At 33.1% G+C, this 18,288-nt stretch overlaps 1 long non-coding RNA gene across 1 annotated transcript in view; it reads right to left on the bottom strand.

Moving 5' to 3' along the window:
- The window catches only part of LOC138693139 (uncharacterized), a 399,597-nt gene that overhangs the window by 60,756 nt on the left and 320,553 nt on the right, over window positions 1–18,288 (bottom strand). The gene's annotated exons all lie outside the window — the stretch shown is intronic.

Below are 18,288 nucleotides of genomic sequence, written 5' to 3'. Positions count from 1 at the left end.
ATTTAATGTTTTTAGTATTAATCAAATTTATAAATACTCTCCAGTGAAATATCTGTGATAAAAATCTAGTTAATTTTGTAGCTCAAACCCATGAAATAAAATTATTACTTTACTTGAACCTTAAGGGCCATACGATAGACAATCTTAGTGAAGGTTTCCGGTGCATGATCAGAGAACTAACGTTTTTCAAATTCATAAACCAGTGTTAGCTATATGATATGATGTGAATCCTGTACAAGTTATCAGTCGATAGCCGGGTCTTGTTTAGCACGCTCGTAGCGCGGGCTAGCGAAATGTCTATGAATAGCACCCTATGTCTTCACATCGTATGTTTTACTATATATCTGTAGTACAAATTATGGAACACGTCTGTATAATTCGGTAATAAAACTTCAGCCAGAACTGGCTACTTGTAGTCATGACATTTTCAATTCTAGAATAAATGGTCATAGGACACAGTTCCCAGGTTTATATTATGTAGCCCTATCATGATTTTAAAGTTAATACTGATTGTGTATATGCATTTAATTTCTCTTTTTTACTTTATTATGTTTATTATTTTTTAAAGTTAATATTTGTATAATGGTATGTGTATTTTTCTGTATGTGATTTGATCCTGGTTGAGTGGAAGAGAAGGCCTCATGGCATTAACTCTGCCAGGATAATAAAACTTATTGTTATTATAATAATAATTATTATTAGTGTTATTATTATTATTATTATTATCATGCATTGTAAAGCAAGTTTATTTGTTTCCTAAGTAAATTATATTAATTCTGTCAATTTCATATTTTTGTTGTTATCAATATGTTTTCCTGCTAATAATAAATAATAATAATAATAATAACAGCAATGATAATGACTGATAATTTTATTTAATTCTTCATTTACTATTATTTATTGTGCTGCAGCACAAAGCAAAATTACAATATGATATAATAATAATAATAATAATAATAATAATAACCATAATAATAATAATAATAATAATAATAATAATAATAATAATAATAATAGTACTTACTTACTTACTGGCTTTTAAAGAACCCGGAGGTTCATTGCCGCCCTCCCATAAGCCCGCCATTAGTCCCTATCCTGAGCAAGATTAATCCATTCTCTATCATCATATCCGACCTCCCTCAAATTCATTTTAATATTATCTTCCCATCTACGTCTCTGCTTCCCTAAAGCTCTTTTTCCCTCCGGTCTCCCAAATAACACTCTATAAGCATTTCTGGATTCGCCCATACGTACTACATGCCCTGCCCATCTCAAACGTCTGGATTTAATGTTCCTAATTATGTCAGGTGAAGAATACAATGCGTGCAGTTCTGTGTTGTGTAACTTTCTCCATTCTCCTGTAACTTCATCCCTCTTAGCCCCAAATATTTTCCTATGCACCTTATTCTCAAACACCCTAATCTCTGTTCCTCTCTCAAAGTGAGAGTCAAAGTTTCACAACCGGTAATATAACTGTTTTATAAATTCTAACTTTCAGATTTTTCGACAGCAGACTGGATGATAAAAGTTTCTCAAGCGAATAATAGCAGACATTTCCCATTATTATTCTGTGTTAAATTTCCTCCAGATTGTCATTTATATTTGTTACTGTTGCTCCCAGATATTTGAATTTCTCCACCTCTTCAAAAGATAAATTTCCAATTTTTATAATAATAATAATAATAATAATAATAATAATAATAATAATAATAATAATAATAATAATAGAAATAATAATAGTAATGAAAGTTTTTATAATAATTATAATCTGTCACAATTCTCAAATCATCTTTCCTTCACTCTGAAATTAGCTCAATTTTTATTAGTATTATTGCTATTAATTTTATCATCATCATCTTTATGCCGCGTACTTGTTAAATATTTTATTCCGGTCTACAAAGTGTGTATTTTGTGAATTCTGTATGTTTTTGTCTATCTACTCCTGTCTAGAATTTGATCCTGATAATAGAATTTTGAATTTTCTTTTATAAACAACAGAGGTATTTGTTTATACGAATTATGTAAAATTAGATTTTAATACCAGCATAATTTGAAAATACATAAATACAAAATTATTTACGTTGTAGCATGTTTTTGCTGTGAAAAATGACACCAGGTTTATAGATTTCCTACTTGAGCTCTTACTTTTGCAATGTCTGGCTAAATTATAGATATTCTTGTGGATTTTTTTATTTATACATTAAAGACATCAGCTCAAAGAATTTGAGTGACCATTAGGGTCCTGAATGCAATAAACATGTACAATATTTTGTTCTTCAAGAAAACTAAAGTAGGAAATGTACACCCTCAAAATATGTTCAAGTACAGTAAAATTATTCTATTGCAATTCGAGAAACATTGGAATTGATGAGTCATTCATACAACAAAGTTTGGAATAGACTCTTTGTAGGAAACACGAGTTTTAAGCAAGAATCAGAAAATAATTGTTACATCTCCTCTTCTTCTTTGACGGACGAACCATTTTTTTCACCAAGAATGGATTCTTTTGTGTTCCAGAATATAATACATTTCCTGAATGTTAATATTAAATAATGATATTTTTCACTTACAATGATATTCGGTGAGAGATAGCCATCATTTGTAGCTAAAAAGTCACTTAGAGTGGCAAATGAATGAAAATCGTACTTGATAACTCATTGATTTATCACTTTTTCAGCATCATCATAAATTGTGAATATTCTTAATCGTACGCCATGATGACACTATTTTAATGAGTTTTAAAAAGTATAATTATAGTAAGGTTGGAAGAGGAAATATCAAAACGAGACCTACACTATCCATTATTGATAAGTTCTACGTCTGTACCGTGTAAGGTAAATAAAAAAGATATTCCTACAGTGTGAGATAAGAACGAGGGAACATGATAAATTTAAGAATAATGAAATAACATGTGACACATCGATGTGTGTATTGGCATATGACCTTCGTCCACTAAAACATGGGAACTTTTATTAATCATTAAACCTGTGATTTTGGGGTAATTGCCAATTTTGTTCCTTAAGTATTTATTAAAATAATTAAATTCTGTATGTCTGATGGAAAGCCATGGAGGTTGTTAGAGATTTGTAGTCCCTTAAATGCCCTTTTTGGACCTATTCGTTGTTTTTCGATTCCAATTCGAGAAACATTGGAAAAGATAGGTCATGCATACAACAAAATTTGGAATAGACTCTTTGAAGGAAACACGATTTTTAAGCAAAAATCAGAAAATAATTTTGTTATAGCTCCTCTCTTTCTTTGACGGACGAACTATTTTTTTCACCAATAATGGATTCTTTTTCTGTTCCAGAATGTAATACATTTCCTGATTGATAACCTTAAACAGTTATTTTTTTATTTACAATTATATTCGGTGAGAGATGGCCATCATTTGTAGCTAAAAAGTCACTTAGAGTGGCAAATGAATGAAACACATACTTGATTACTCATGGATTTATCACTTTTTCAGCCTCATCATAAAATGTGAATATCCTTAATCGTACACCATGAAGGCCTGTATTAAATAGTTGTAAAAAGTATAATTATAGTAAGGTTGGAAGAAGAGATATGAAAACCATAATTTCTACGTCTGCAGCGTCTAAGGTAAGCAAAAATATTCCTACAGTGTGAGAAAAAATGAGGGAACATGATAAATTTAAGAATAATTAAAGAACATGTGATACATGGATGTGTGTATTGGCATATTACTTTCGTCCACTAAAACATGGTACATTTTAATAATAATAAACCTGTGATTTTGGGGTAATTGCCAATTTTGTTAATTAAGCATTTATTTAAATACTTAAAATCAGTATGTTTCATGGAAAACAGTGAAGTTCGGTAGAGATTTATAGTGCCTTAAATGCCTTTTTTTTTGTGTTTTTCGTTCTTACTCGATTCAATTCGAGAAACATTGGAATTGATGGATCATACGTACATCCATATTTGGAATAGATGTTTTGTAGAAAACATGATTTTTTTCGATTGATTAAAACTACCGCTTCACTAAAGTTTGACCCTTTACTAAACTATCGAACACCGTTTCATACGCTCACGCATATCTGGATGTATTTTTATACTACCATATCGTAATGTGAGAAGTACCTACCTAATTTCAGAATTGAAGGACATACATTTCCTGCACTAAAAAAAAACAGTTGATGACGAGGGTGGTAAAAAAACAATGTAGCACTACTTTCCCGCATTAGAACTGTTTGCTTTATAAATGACATTTTAAACTATATTAATGCAATCACATGACAACAACTCAAATTTACCCAGCATTTCAATAAATTAATTAATAATATGGAAAATTTCATTTATTGAGAATTTACTGGGAAATTGGCCAATATACTGTTGTTGGGTAATATTAGTAACGAAACTGTGAACAATAATTATTGACATTCCCTCATAAGTTTGTCTAGATTTTTCAAGGATCAGTTTGTTTCTCACATTGTCCGTTGCTTCAACGATCATTTACTATTCTTCAGATAACTATCCATAATAATTTGCGGTATTTTTCGTAATCTCGAACAAACTTGAAGCAAAACAACAATTGTTAATTTCGTAACGAATTAGCTTAGACTGAATAAAAATTATCTGGCCATGGGATGGTAACAAACTAACAAATGCTCGTCTATTCGCTTCTTCTAGCAATGTGGGATTTTAAACGAAATATTGTAACATTATATACTATGTACTTTAATATTTTAATTTTATGGTAGTATTAAAAAAAGTATGAAACCTAAGCGTATAATGGCTCGATGCAAACTTCGTGTCATATGCAATCCTCGGTGAAACTTGGGTTGCAACCAGTGGCACTCAGATGTGTAATTGATGCATTTTTACGCTAGCACTACGATATTCTATCAACTATTCTCTGTTGTAACTTGCGGATTAGGCCTACTTTATGAATTTCTTGTATTATGACGAAATCTATACGTTCTTCTTTATTTATACTTGAGGGAAAAGAAACAATGCTGAATGAAACACAGTAGACTAGAAAAATCCAAAAAAATTCCTTTCGAAGAACTAAATGATGGGGTGAGAATATTACAATTCTAAGGCAAGGCGACAATCTTTCACAAGGGGGCGTATTAAAGGTTTAGTGTCATTAAGTGAAGTAGTTCATAATTTCTTCTGCGTATACTTAAGCTAATTCTTGAATAAAATTTGTAATATTTTACTAATAGCTTCCACATATTATGTGTAAGAAATTTACTCTCACAAAAAGTGTATGTGTTAAAAATGTGGCTTTAGACTATCTCAGTCTCACCTCTCCAATTATTTACAAAATTTCATAGACGCTTCGTGCCGAAAAGTAAACACTGCTCTTAAATCCTCAGGATTCTCGACATGCAGGGACAGAAAAACTGTGACATAGATGAAGCTGAGTTATCCTTTACCTTCGGGTGTCAACATTCATTGATGAGGCATTGAAATCAACAAAGAAATTCGTTTTGTAAGTAAAAGAATAGATAAAATGTAATCGGGAATAAGTTGGTAAAAGTTTACCTAAAATAATTAATATTTCAGTAGCTGAGTACCATGGTTCTTGTGAAAGTATATCTGAAAACTAGACATAGAAAAGGATGTAAGTGCCAATATTGCTTAGACATATTTGAAAAAATGTAATATAACTATGTACCGGACACAATCCACTAAGAAAAACTATATCTCATTGTATTTTATGTAGGTCCTAATTTCCCCTATAGATATGCAGAACGTACAGTATTTCGCATTACTAGTCACACAAAGAAGCTCTGTTTTCTGTGGTTTGTCTCTTTGGCACTTAACAGAATTTTTAATATCCAGTCTTCAACCCTCTTAGTGACACGAAGTGTTAAATAATAAATTCGCATTCAAACGATAAATATTTTATTACAATTTAATCTCTAGTAAAATTTTTTAGCTGTCCATCTTTATTTGGTGTAAAATATCATCAAATAATTCTTAAGTTATACGTGGTATATAAGTGATTATTAAGGGTCTTATGTATCTTTTATTTTTTATTTTATTTTTCATTTTTATTTTTTATTTTTTTACTTTACTAGAAACTTCAGTCTTCACATCGAATGTTTTGCTATATATCTGTAGTAGAAATTATGGACCACGTCTGTATAATTCGGTAATAACACTTCAAGAAGAATTGGCTACTTGTAGTAATAAAATGTTCAATTCCAGACCCAAATAGTCATAGGACAGAGTTCTTTAATTTACGTATCGTGTACTTTAACCCAAGTTTATTTCTTCCCTTCGTAATTTATATTATTTCTTTCAATGTTATATTTTTGTTACTACACCAGTATGATTTGATGCAAATGTCAATAATAATAATAAAAAAATAATAATAACAATAATAATAATAATAATAATAATAATAATAATAATAATAATAATAATAATAATAATAATCCATCAACATTCTCAATATTATCTTCTATTCACTCTGAAAATATTACTTTGCATTACGTCAATTGTTACTAATATTTTTGTTATCAACTTTACTGTTATCATTTTTACGTATCCTACTTGTTGAATACTTATTCTGATGTATAAATGTAGTCTACAAAGTAAGTAGTTTTTGAATTTTGTATGTTATTGTCTATCTAGTCCTCTCTAGAATTTGATCCTGGTATTATAATTTTTTATTTTATCTTATAAACAACAGAAAGATTTGTTTATACCAATTATGTAAAATTAGATTTTAATACCAGTATAATTTGAAAGTACATAAATACAAAATTATTTATGTTGTAGCATGTCTTCGCTGTGAAAAATGACACCATGTTTTTAGATTTCCTACATGAGCTCTAATTTTTGCAATGACTGGCTAAATTGTAGATACTCAGTCGCAAGACTGAATTCACGTTAAGTTTACTTATAGCCAATATTTTGTTCTTAACGAAAACCAACGTAGGAAATGTACACCCTCACAAGTATGTTCAAGTACAGTAAACGACTTTTATTGCAATTCGAGAAACATTGGAATTGATTGGTCATGTGTACAACCAAATTTGCAACAGGCGTTTGTAGGAAGAACGATTTTTAATCAAGAATCAGAAAATATTTCTCACAGCTCCTCTTCTTCTTTGAAGGACGAACTATTTTTGTCACAATGATGGATTCTTCTGCCAGTTATTCTTTCCATTCTTGAAAGGATGATTTTCCCTGAATGTTACTGTTAATTAATCATTATTTTGATTATATTTACAATGACATCCGACGAGGGATCGCCATCATATGTTGTTAAAAACTCACTGAGAGTGGGAAATGAATGGAATACTTACTTGATAACACACGGATATTAAAAGTTTAATTTCTTTATCGTTGTTTCAATGTGTGTGAGAATTTGTGAATAGCGTTGATGATAGTCTGTGAGGAGAAGAATTTCAAAAACTGAAATTGCGAACTTCTAAAATATTACTATTATATTAATATTAATAAATATTAATATTAATAAATATTATTATTACGCTAATTATCTTATGGTTACAATTATTATTTATGTTAATAAGTTTACAAGTTAGTGAGTGGTTCATAATCATAATTAATTCGTTTTGTTTAGGTTAAAAATTTAGGAGTTTATAATAGAGAATAAATTTCGGCTTTTTTTCATGCAAGCATTTAAAATGTTTGAATGTAAAAATGATTGGTTTTTTGTTTTTGTAAATAATATTTTAAAATTATCTGTCATACGCTTATTGATTTCATAAACGTTTGTATCTTAGTTCAAGACACTAAATAAGTTTTATTTTCGTACAACCCATCAATTCTTTTAATATCTTAAAACTAATGCAATTAAATGTTTCAATAGTATATCTTTGTTCTATTTATGGCTACCATAGTAACGAGATACGTAAACTCTAATAAGCAAAAAATTGTAACTCGCCGATGTTACGGTTCTTTCTTGAATTCGCCTCCACCGTACACGCACGTTACATATGTGTGTTGCGGGCTGCATTTCTTTGAATCTCCCCAACTTATCGTTCTGAGCAGGTCAGATTTAGATGGTTGTACGGTTTTAAAAACAAATTTCACACTACCACGTTCTACAATATACATCAAAGTCCACGGACACACACTAATCCAAAAGGGTGGAAAAGACTGCAGCTGAATGTAGAACAGAGTAATACTTAAGAGGAAGCAATTTAAATCATTATCTGAAAAATGTAACAAACCTCCTACATCTATATTAAGTATTAAATTACATAATTCTGATTGTTGTCTTATACAGTGTAAATGTCCGATTATTAAAGAGTCCTCTGAAGTTAAGTATTTAGGCATAATTTTCGATAATCATTTAAAATCGAACCAACAATTAATTACCTTTGTAATACATTACGTAAAATAGTATATTATTTTGTTTTATTGAGGAATTACTTGTCAATAAGTTTATTACGCACAATATATTTAACTTTATTTCAATCGGTAATTATGTACGGAATTATAGGATGAGGTAGTTCATTTAAATCCAATTTTAATCCACTTTAGTTATCACAGAAGAAAATAATTAAAATATGTCTTCATAAACCTATTGATTTTCCATCTCGAAATTAGTTTTTTTACTTATGTACTTAACGTAAGACAAATTCATTATATTGTATTAATAAAATTCATACATAAAATTCGAAATAATTTTGAATTGTATTCTCATAGTTATGAAACAAACGATATGAATTCTTTAAGATTGTTTGAACAAAAATGCAACACTGTTACAATATTTAATCATAGTAGTAATTTAGGCCCAAAAATATATAACAAATTTATATTTAAATATCCTTATCTTGTCAATTTTAATAGTTCTAGTATTATATTTAAAAAGTTATATATGGATTTGATAAAAATTGAAAAATTTTAAATTTAAATTTATATTCTATAGTTTCATATTAGACATAAGACAAATTGTATTGTATACTAATTAATTTCAATTCAGGAATCCGCCCCTGAGCACGAGTTCTTCTCTTTTAGGGGCGAGCTAAAGTTTTTTCTATATGTAATATATGTTATGTTATAATTATTATAAATAAATAAATAAATAAATAAATAAATAAATAAATAAATAAATAAATAAATAAATAAATAAATAAATAAATAAATAAATAAATAAATAAATAAATAAATAAATAAATAAATAAATAAATAAATAAATAAATAAATAAATAAATAAATAAACAAACAAATAAATAAATAAATAAACAAACAAATAAATAAATAAATAAATAAATAAATAAATAAATAAATAAATAAATGTCGTCTTTACTTCATGCAACATTTTAAAAACTTTTATTACTCTATAACGTTATTTTATTTTTTCCTCGGTCCCCTATTAACTGCTATGCAGACTGACCCTATTTCAGAATCAATGGGGTAGAGTAGGGTTCAGGAGTCAGTGCCAGGACAATCCCAGGCAAACTGATGTCACTGGTACGAGCCGATTGCGCACCTTTGAAATTTCCACATGGATGACCGACGAAATATTCCTGGAGATCTCCCTCACGGACAGATTTCTTAAGTGCCGTAAATCTACGACACCGGAGCCCCCGCTTTACTTCCCTCCCTAAAAAAATATGTCAAGCATTTTATCGCTCTATTACGTATTTGAAGCTGCGAGTGTTGGTTTCAAAGGCCATATTGGGAACCATGATACCACCGATGGCGATAGAACATAAAAATAACCCTACAAACTATTGAACTCTTTTCTCCAGTGTGATATCGTTTATTTTACTTTAATATTATAGTTTACTGGATTTCAGTAATTTTAATTGTCCAAGACAAGATTACGATCACAAACTACAATCTCTTTAGTCAACCATTTGTCTATTGCAAAGGAACTGTATCCACAAAATTCAAAATATATTTATATAATGTAATTCAGTAGACTAGTTTTTTTTCGATAAATTAAAATTACCGTTTTCACTACTTGAGTATCCAAAATGTTTCATACATTAACACTGATCAGAATGTATTTTTATACTACCATATCCTAATGTGACAATTGCTACCTTATTACTACCTTATTGAACAACATACGTTTCCTGCATTAAAATAAAATAATTTTATTGAAAATGAGAATGGTAAAGAAACAATGAAGCCCTATTTTTCCGCATTAGAACACCTTGCTGCACTATCTTTTATAGATGATATTTTACACAATATTAATGCAATCAAATTACAGCAACTCAAATTTATCCAGCATTTTAACATTCAATAAATATACAATAATATGAAAGATTTCATTGATTTATATTTTTCTAGGAAATACGCCGACATAACATATTCTGTAATCGTAGTTACCCTCTTATTCTTGGACGAAACTATGAAAAACTGATAGGTACGCTCTTTCATAAGATGTTCTTGATATTTCAAGGAGCAGGTGGTTACTCACAGTGTACGCTGCTTCAGCGGTATCGTGTGGAGTTGGGATCATTTACTATTCGTCACATAACTATCCATAATAATTTCCAATTATTTACAAAATTTCATAGATGCTTCGTGCCCATAAGTAAACAATGTTCTGAAATCCTCAGGATTCTCGATCTGAAGTGGGAGGAAGACAATAATAATGTTGAAGTTGAGTTGATCCTTTGCCTTCCTGTCTGTACATTCTTTGATGAGGGATTGAAGTCAACAAAGAACTTGGGTTTTGTAACGGAAAAAAATTATAAAATATGATCGAGAATAAGTTGGTAAAAGTTAATGTAAAATAATTAATATTTCAAAGAGATGAGTAAAGCGTTTGGTGTTAATGTATGTCTGAAAACTAGACATAGAAAAGATGTAAGTGCCAATATCGTTCAAAATTATATATATAAAAAAAAGAATTGAAACTATGTTCTGCCTCAAACTACTTAGAAAAGTTATTCCTCTTTGTATTTTATGTAGCCCTCTTACTCCTATAAATATGCAAAATCTACGATATTACATTACCAGTAGCACAAGAAAGCTCTGCTTTCTACGATTTGTCTCTTTGGTACGTACATACTTTCTATGTGCAGTCTTCAACCCTCTTAGTTACACGAAGTGTTAAATTATAAATAAGAATGCTATCGAAACATATTTAGTTTCAATTTAATCACAAGTTAAAATTTTAAGCTTTCCGTCTTTATTCGGTCTAAAAGTGACCACAGATGTTATAAGTTGTACGTGGTATTTGAATAATTATTATGACTCAAAAGTATATTTTATAATTTTGTTCTTATTTTTAAGTGAAATGAGCAGTTGTGAAGAAGACTATTAATATCCCACTCTCATCGAGTTCGCGTAATGCTGAAGTAAGTGGAATGATTTTCATGGTCTAATGAAGAAATGAAATAAAAAAGAAAGCTAGTATAATTAGCAGATTATGGGAGGAAGATAAAGAAAAACAGAATGTAGAGCAAGAAAAGAATAACGATGTGAAAAAGGAATAGAAGGATCATTGAAAGTGCAAATGTAAGCCGAGGATGAGAAAGAGTAGCTGCAAAAGCATGCAGATAAATATATGTAAGCGGTATGCATACCGGGGGAGTAGCAGAAGCATGCGCAGTGGCGAGAGTTATGGAGCAGAAATACCATAATGATCAGAAAGCAAAGCATTACATGCACGCAGAGAACCAAAGTCGGAGAAGCAGAAAGGCGCAATATTCAGTAAATGGAAGAAGAGAAGAAGGAAGAACAGCAAAAGCGTCGGAGCATAATGGGCGCAATATTCAGTAAGAGGAAGTCGAGGAGGAGGAAGAAACGCGAAAGCGTCGGAGCATAATGGGTGCAATATTCAGTAAGACGAAGTAGAGGAGGAGGAAGAAAAGCAAAAGCGTCGGACCATAATGGGCGCAATATTCAGTACGAGGAAGTAGAGTAAGAGGAAGAAAAGCAAAAGCGTCGGAGCATAATGGGCGCAATATTCAGTAAGAGGAAGTAGAGGAGGATGATCCTCAAGTTATAGACCAGGATGAGGCGGATAAGAAATATTGGCGGAACAAAAAGGGGGCAATGCTCCTCAAGTTATAGACCAGGATGAAGCGGACAAGAAAAAGAGGCGGAACAAAAAGGGGGCAATGCTCCTCAATTTATAGACCAGGATGAGGCGGACAAGAAAAAGCGGCGGAACAAAAAGGGGACAATGCTCCTCAAGTTATAGGCCAGGGTGAGGCGGTCAAGAAAAAGCGGCGGAACAAAAAGGGGGAAATGCTCCGCAAGTTATAGACAAGGATGAGACGGACAAGAATAAAGCATCGAAAGAAAAAGGGGGCAATGCTCTTCAAGTTATAGATCAGGATGAGGCGGACAAGATAAAGCGGCGGAACAAAAAGGGGGCAATGCTCCTCAAGTTATAGACCAGGGTGAGGCGGTCAACAAAAAGCGGCGGAACAAAAAGGGGGCAATGTTCAAGTTATAGACCAGGATGAGGCGGACACGAAAAAGCGGCGGAACAAAAATGGGGCAATGCTCCTACAGTTATAGACCAGGATGAGGCGGATAAGAAAAAGCGGCGGAACAAAAAGGGGGCAATGCTCCTCAAGTTATAGACCAGGAATAGTCGGACAAGGAAAAGCGGCGGAACAAAAGGGGAAAATGCTCCTCAAGTTATAGACCAGGATGAGGCGGACAAGAAAAAGAGGCGGAACAAAAAGGGGGCAATGCTCCTCAAGATATAGAACAGTGTGAGGCGGTCAAGAAAAAGCGGCGGAACAAAAAGGGGGCTATGCTCCTCAAGTTATAGACCAGGATGAGGCGGACAAGAAAAAGCGGCGCAACAAAAAGAGGACAATGCTCCTCAAGTTATAGAACTGGGTGAGGCGGTCAAGAAAAAGCGGCGGAACAAAAAGGGGGCAATGCTCAATTTGTAGACCAGGATGAGGCGGATAAGGAAAAGCGGCGGAACAAAAAGGGGGCAATGCTCCTCAAGTTATAGACCAGGATGAGGCGGAGAAGAAAAAGCGGCGGAACAAAAAGGGGGCAATGCTCCTCAAGTTTTAGACCAGGATGAGGCGGATAAGAAAAAGCGGCGGAACAAAAAGGGGGCAATGCTCCTCACGTTATAGACCAAGATGAGGCGGATAAGAAAAAGCGGCGGAACAAAAAGGGGGCAATGCTCCTCAAGTTATAGACCAGGAATATTCGGACAAGAAAAAGCGGCGGAACAAAAGGAGGCAATGCTCCTCAAGTTATAGACCAGGATGAGGCGGACAAGAATAGAGCGGCGGAACAAAAAGGGGGCAATGCTCCTCAAGTTATTGACCAGGATGAGGCAGACAAGAAAAAGCGGCGGAACAAAAAGGGGACAATGCTCCTCAAGTAATAGACCAAGATGAGGCGGATAAGAAAAAGCGGCGGAACAAAAAGGGGGCAATGCTCCTCATGTTATAGACCAGGATGAGGCGGACAAGAAGAAGCGGCGGAACAAAAAGGGGGGAAATGCTCCTCAAGTTATAGACCAAGATGAGGCGGATAAGAAAAAGCGGCGGAACAAAAAGGGGGCAATGCTCCTCAAGTTATAGACCAGGATGAGGCGGACAAGGAAAAGCGGCTGAACAAAAAGGGGGCAATGCTCCTCAAGTTATAGACCAGGAATATTCGGACAAGAAAAAGCGGCGGAACAAAAGGGGGCAATGCTCCTCAAGTTATAGACCAGGATGAGGCGGACAAGAATAGAGCGGCGGAACAGAAAGGGGGCCATGCTCCTCAAGTTATAGACCAGGATGAGGCGGACAAGAAAAAGTGGCGGAACAAAAAGGGGACAATGCTCCTCAAGTAATAGACCAGGATGAGGCGGATAAGAAAAAGCGGCGGAACAAAAAGGGGGCAATGCTCCTCATGTTATAGACCAGGATGAGGCGGACAAGAAGAAGCGGCGGAACAAAAAGGGGGGAAATGCTCCTCAAGTTATAGACCAAGATGAGGCGGATAAGAAAAAGCGGCGGAACAAAAAGGGGCAATGCTCCTCAAGGAATAGACCAGGATGAGGCGGACAAGAATAAAGTGGCGGAACAAAAAGGGGACAATGCTCCTCAAGTTATAGACCAGGATGTGGCGGATAAGGAAAAGCGGCGGAACAAAGACGGGGCAATGCTCCTCAAGTTATAGACCAGGATGAGGCGGACAAAAAGAAGCGGCGGAACAAAAAGGGGGCAATGCTCCTCAAGTTATAGACCAGGATGAGGCGGACAAGAATAAAGCGGCGGAACAAAAAGGGGGCAATGCTCCTCAAGTTATAGACCAGGATGAGGCGGACAAGAACAAAGCGGCGGAACAAAAATGGGGCAATGCTCCTCAAATTATACACCAGGATGAGGCGGATAAGAAAAAGCGGCGGAACAAAAAGGGGAAATGCTCTTCAAGTTATAGACCAGGATGACGCGGACAAGAATAAAGCGGCCGAACAAAAAGGGGGCAATGCTCCTCAAGTTATATACCAGGATGAGGCGGATAAGAAAAAGCGGCGGAACAAAAAGTGGGTAATGCTCCTCAAGGTATAGACCAGGATGAGGCGGACAAGAAAAAGCGGCGGAACAAAAAGGGGGCAATGCTCGTCAATTTATAGACCAGGATGAGGCGGACAAGAAAAAGAGGCGGAGCATAAACGGGCAATTCTCAATAAGATGATAATTTGCAGGCAGACAACGAAAAGCGGTATACCACTAATTGTGTTTTGAGCAGTAATAGAATGTTGAGCATAAGTCTGTGTAAATTTAGTTGGATAGGGGAAAAATTGTTTGTCTATACTAGTGCATATTATCATGAATTTGTATTTAATATAAAACATAAAAAATAAAATTTTTCATTTTCTTGATTATGGTGTTCTTCTGAATTAAATGTAGGAGTTATGGACTGTAAACGCATTTCCGTAGAATTGCTGAATTTTTTACATAATTTCACTTTAGAAACACATTTCAGATGTCATAAGGAAATCTTTTAATAAATATCATGGCATTAAAAATGCAGCTGAAGGCAAGTCATTTTTATTCGGTAACGTTTGTTTAATCGAAATATAGACCTGTTTTCGGACAGTTCACTGAACAACAACAACAACAACAACACCAACAACAACAACAACGCTGGATCAGTACTCTCTTCTCCGAATTAACACATTCATCTCCTTCAAAAGCTAGGTAAGCATAGCAGTTGATAGAGAGTCGTAAAATAACCATAAAAAATTGAATAGAAACCTATAATTTAAGCTCCATATTCCACAATTTTTTACATTCATGATTAAAATGCTTTGCTACAGAGTTCAAGCTCAGCATTACATTTACGTACAAACAGACGAGTAGAATATTTGTAGATGGAAATATAGAGGTGGGTATACAGTGCCCGTGGGGGAACGTAGTGCCTATGGCTGATCTAAAAGAGCTGCAAGCAAAAGTAAATGAAGCTGAGAATTCATCCTTTAATAGAGTGACATTGCAGTCAATCAAACCATGTAGTATATTCTGACGGGCTGAAACCTTGTCAACCCAGTTTCGTATAATAAGTGAAGTTCAGAGGCGCCCCGTTTCTACGAAGTCCTATCGGAATCAGTCTTTGGGTTTGAAAATCTTTGCAGGCCTAGTTATTCTATTTCATTTTACACATACACGAACATACAAAGTGAACCATAAGTAATTTCATTAATTTTATAGGGTTATTCTTGAGATATTTCAAACAAAAAAATTCAATACTGTTTTTCGCGGTTTTGCTTCCATCTCGAGATAATTTTTTTAAATATTAAAAATTTCATAGCGTGTTTTTGGAAAGACATTTCTTTAATTGCCAATACGCTCAATCAATTTAAGAGAGCAGTGTATTATGATGATAAATGATTGACCGAATTTTGGGTTTGTCCTTTAAACCTCGCAGCTTGGCTGCTCTAGAATTTCGTGCTGTTTATCTGAGCTCTGTTTGATCCCAAGAAAATTTGTTGTTAATAATTAGTTCATTTTTTAGCTTAATACATTTATACATATTTTTACAATATAGGAAATTGAAAAAGTTTATAGCACCTATAATTAATTTATTCACTAAGTTTAAACAATTAATTAATTTAATTAGTTTAGTGGTAAACTAATAATAATAATAATAATAATAATAATAATAATAATAATAATAATAATAGTAATAATAATAATAATAATAATAATAATAATATTTCTTAATCTTCCTCAACTTGGTGAGGTTGCCAAAGACAAAGAATGTTAAACAGTAACAATGAAGTTGTGATATTAAAAAAATGTCCTACAAGATGTTTGTTTACAATAAACTGAAATTTACGGTAGATAAAGTTTTACAATAATTAAAATTTGCAGTAAAATAAAATAACAGATAGAAAATAGGATGAGAAAATTGTACTATAATTTGAAAGTACACATGTCGCCGTAAAATCTGCAGATAAACCTTCAAAGCTATAATAGAAATTTCATTAATTGTTGTTGGGATTCGAAATTTATGACGGAACTAGACGAATTGTTTTGTCATGGTCCCTCTAGCGCCCACTATTAATCCGATGACTTCTATATCGCTGATTATATATGATGTTTTGTAATAAGAGATATCGTGAGCACGTTGTGCGTGCGAGTTACAGAATTGCACGACATAATGATCGACTAGTTAAAAGCATTTATGGATAAATTTGAAATGTGGCAGTATCATGTAACACATAGACAACTTAACGTCACTTTCTTTGACTATAAACTATCTTTAAGAGTGATAAGAAAATCTTCTTATCAAATATAAGGCCTTACTTCAAGACCTACAGCAGAATTAACTGGTAAGTGACAATTGACAAGGAATGGAGATTTTTCTGAAATTCTTTTGGCTTACAACGGATAGAAAATCCTGAAAGTTTATAGATTGAATTGATAAATCTACAGAACAGCACGCCACTCAGATTCCAGCGAAATCAGAAATCGAACTGTTCGTAATGCTACCTGTCAGAATTTCTACGTAGGTATACTCTTTGCTTCCACATTATATGCTTGAGGCAGAGTTTAATCCAACAAAGAAGTGTAATAACTCTCAATATATAGAAGTTGCTCAGAAGTAAGATTATTTCATTTGCCGTGACATGTAAAAATTACTTCCTTGAATTTGTGATTATTTGCGAATATAGACTATTACATTTCTGAGAACAGAGTAATGCTCCTTAATGAATAAATACTTGTAAATTCTCGCGTTCTATGTTTAAAATGAGACTCATAATAAGAAATATTAACAAATAGTGTAATAATAAATAAGTGTTGCAGCTATATTTCTTGTATCTTGTAAAGGTTGTATTCAGTTTATGTATCTAGTACTAAACTAATTTACAAAGTTTGGAAATATTATAATTTTGATGTGTGTTTAGGTACAGTGTGTCTAAAATTACTATAATTGTTGTACGTTGCGTCATTCTGAAATTCAAATCATGAGCAGATATCACGACCACCTGCATGAGCCGCCAGAGCACATCGTGGCAATGAACTGTTTCACAGCTTGTGAAGTACTCTTTTCACTCAATTCAATAAAGCTCCCAACTTGCTAATACTTGTTCTCAACGTTTCCCAAATAAACTATATATATATATTTAAATTCAAGCTTAATTTATCTAATTTATTATTAATAAAGTGAATTTATATTAATATACAGCAAGGAAATGATTCCAGTGTAAAAGCCTCACAATGTCCTATTGGATGTATTTGGGAGTAAAAAATTTTCTTTCTTAGCATTTGTGCACCAAAGGTCCCACTAATGCTTGAGGAACAATGAAAGAGTATTACTTTGAAATAATCAGTACCTACTATGTAAAATGAAATACTGTTTTCGTTTTTTATGTTGTTTCGAAATTATTGCAATATTTATATTTTCTTCAAACACTGTATACAAATCATGTAAATAAATGATTCTTTACAAACGACTGCATTATGAATTGTAACTGAGTTTGTTTTTTGTGTTACAATTATTGTCAAATATAGACACTGACAATAATTGTGTTTTTTCCTTCTGCTAAGTATGTTTATAGTGTCCAAATGCCAATTTAATTGAACACTAGAAGCGCAGAATAGATTCTTGTACATCCCTCCCGCTAAGAACTGGTAAGAGCAACACGTGAATGACGCAATCTGTACAGACCGGAGTTCCGCGCACATACACTGCATTTTCAGTGCCTCTTTTTTGACATGTCTGTCATACACCGCTCACTAGTAGGTTAACATATTAAACTTATCACACTTCAGATATGTACAAGTAATAATTGTTCTTCCTCTGACACATAGGCTACTGTTAAGTGAGATGTACTGCCTGATAATAGGTGTACATATCAACCAGAATCTCAGAGTATACGTATGTTTTGTT

The sequence above is a fragment of the Periplaneta americana genome, chromosome 17 (assembly GCF_040183065.1).
Source record: "Periplaneta americana isolate PAMFEO1 chromosome 17, P.americana_PAMFEO1_priV1, whole genome shotgun sequence".
Taxonomy (NCBI): domain Eukaryota; kingdom Metazoa; phylum Arthropoda; class Insecta; order Blattodea; family Blattidae; genus Periplaneta; species Periplaneta americana.
This window is presented reverse-complemented; position numbering and strand designations above follow the sequence as displayed.